This window comes from Arachis hypogaea, chromosome 14 (assembly GCF_003086295.3).
Source record: "Arachis hypogaea cultivar Tifrunner chromosome 14, arahy.Tifrunner.gnm2.J5K5, whole genome shotgun sequence".
Classification (NCBI taxonomy): Eukaryota; Viridiplantae; Streptophyta; class Magnoliopsida; order Fabales; family Fabaceae; genus Arachis; species Arachis hypogaea.
The window spans coordinates 40,076,946-40,079,160 of NC_092049.1; the positions used below are offsets into that span (position 1 = coordinate 40,076,946).

Consider the following 2,215-nt stretch of genomic DNA (forward strand, 5'->3'; position numbering starts at 1 on the left):
AAGTATCTCAGTCCTTGCCATTGGAGCAAACAATTTTGAGCTAAAGCCTCAATTAGTTTCTCTGATGCAATAGAACTGCAAGTTTTATGGATTTCCATCAGAAGATCATTTTCAGTTCTTAACTGAATTCTTGCAGATCTGTGATACTGTTAAGATCAATGGGGTTGATCCCGAGGTCTACAGGTTTATGCTTTTCCTGTTTACTGTAAAAGACAGAGCTAGAATATGGTTGGACTCTCAACCTAAAGATAGCCTGAACTCTTGGGATAAGCTGGTCACGGCTTTCTTAGCCAAGTTCTTTCCTCCTCAAAAGCTTAGCAAGCTTAGAGTGGATGTTCAAACCTTCAAACAGAAAGAAGGTGAATCCCTCTATGAAGCTTGGGAGAGATATAAGCAACTGACCAAAAAGTATCCTTCTGACATGCTTTCAGAATGGACCATCCTAGATATATTCTATGATGGTCTGTCTGAATGATCAAAGATGTCATTGGACCATTCTGCAGGTGGATCTATTCACCTAAAAAAATGCCTGCAGAAGCTCAGGAACTCATTGACATGGTTGCAAATAACCAGTTCATGTACACTTCTGAAAGGAATCCTGCGAGTAATGGGACGCCTCAGAGGAAGGGAGTTCTTGAAATTGATACTCTGAATGCCATATTGGCTCAGAATAAAATATTAACTCAGCAAATCAATATGATTTCTCAGAGTCTGAATGGATTGCAAGCTGCATCCAACAGTACTCAAGAGGCATCTTCTGAAGAAGAAGCTTATGATCCTGAGAATCCTGCAACAGCAGAGGTGAATTACATGGGGGAACCTGATGGGAATACCTATAATCCCTCATGGAGAAATCATCCAAATTTCTCATGGAAGGATCAACAAAAGCCTCAACAAGGATTTAATAATGGTGGAAGAAACAGGTTTAGCAATAGCAAGCCTTTTCCATCATCCACTCAGCAACAGACAGAGAATTCTGAGCAGAATCCATCTAGCTTAGTAAATATAGTTTCTGATCTATCTAAGGCCACTTTAACTTTCATGAATGAAACAAGGTCCTCTATTAGAAATTTGGAGGCACAAGTGGGCCAGCTGAGTAAAAGAGTCACTAAAACCCCTCCTAGTACTCTCCCAAGCAATACAGAAGAGAATCCAAAAAGAGAGTGCAAGGCCATTACCTTACTTGGTGTGGCCGAACCCAAAGAGGAGGAGGAGGACGTGAATCCTAGTGAGGAAGACCTCCTGGGACGTTCACTGACCAATACGGAGTTTCCCTTTGAGGAACCAAAGGAATCTGAGGCTCATCTAGAGACCATAGAGATTCCATTGAACCTTTTTTTACCATTCATGAGCTTTGATGACCATTCATCTTCTGAAGAAGATGAAGACATTGCTGAAGAGCAAGTTGCTCAATATTTAGGAGCAATCATGAAGCTGAATGCCAAATCATTTGGTAATGAGACTTGGGAGGATGAACCTCCATTGCTCATCAAGGAACTAAATGCCTTGGTTTAGCAAACTCTACCTCAAAAGAAACAGGATCCTGGTAAATTCCTAATTCCCTGTAACATAGGCACCATGACCTTTGAGAAGGCTCTGTGTGACCTGGGGTCAGGAATAAACTTAATGCCACTCTCTGTAATGGAGAAACTTGGGATCTTTGAGGTGCAAGCTGCCAAAATCTCATTAGAGATGGCAGACAACTCAAGAAAATAGGCTTATGGACTAGTAGAGGATGTGCTAGTAAAGGTTGAAAGCCTTTACATCCCTGCTGATTTCATAATCCTAGACACTAGGAAGGAAGAAGATGAATTCATCATCCTTGGAAGACCCTTCCTAGCCACAGCAAGAGCTGTGATTGATGTGGACAGAGGAGAATTGGTCCTTCAACTGAATGAGGACAACCTTGTGTTTAAGACTCAAGGATCTCCTTCTGTAACCATGGAGAGTAAGCATGAAAAGCTTCTCTCACTGCAGAGTCAACCAAAGTCCCCACAGTCAAACTCTAAGTTTGGTATTGGGAGACCACAACCAAACTCTAAGTTTGGTGTTGAACCCCCACATTCAAACTCTAAGTTTGGTGTTGAACCCCCACATTCAAACTCTAAGTTTGGTGTTGGGAGGTTCTAACAATGCTCTGAACATCTGTGAGGCTCCATGAGAGCTCACTGTCAAGCTATTGACATTAAAGAAGCGCTTGTTGGGAGGCAACCCA

The 2,215-nt window shown here is 42.0% G+C and overlaps 1 non-coding gene across 1 annotated transcript; it reads right to left on the reverse strand.

Annotated features, from left to right (window-relative positions):
• Positions 1-319: 319 nt before the first annotated feature.
• LOC112746082 (small nucleolar RNA R71) lies at positions 320-427 on the reverse strand. The gene has a single exon (XR_003173981.1). It is a non-coding gene; the product is annotated as a small nucleolar RNA R71 (small nucleolar RNA).
• Between the last annotated feature and the right edge of the window lie 1,788 nt (positions 428-2,215).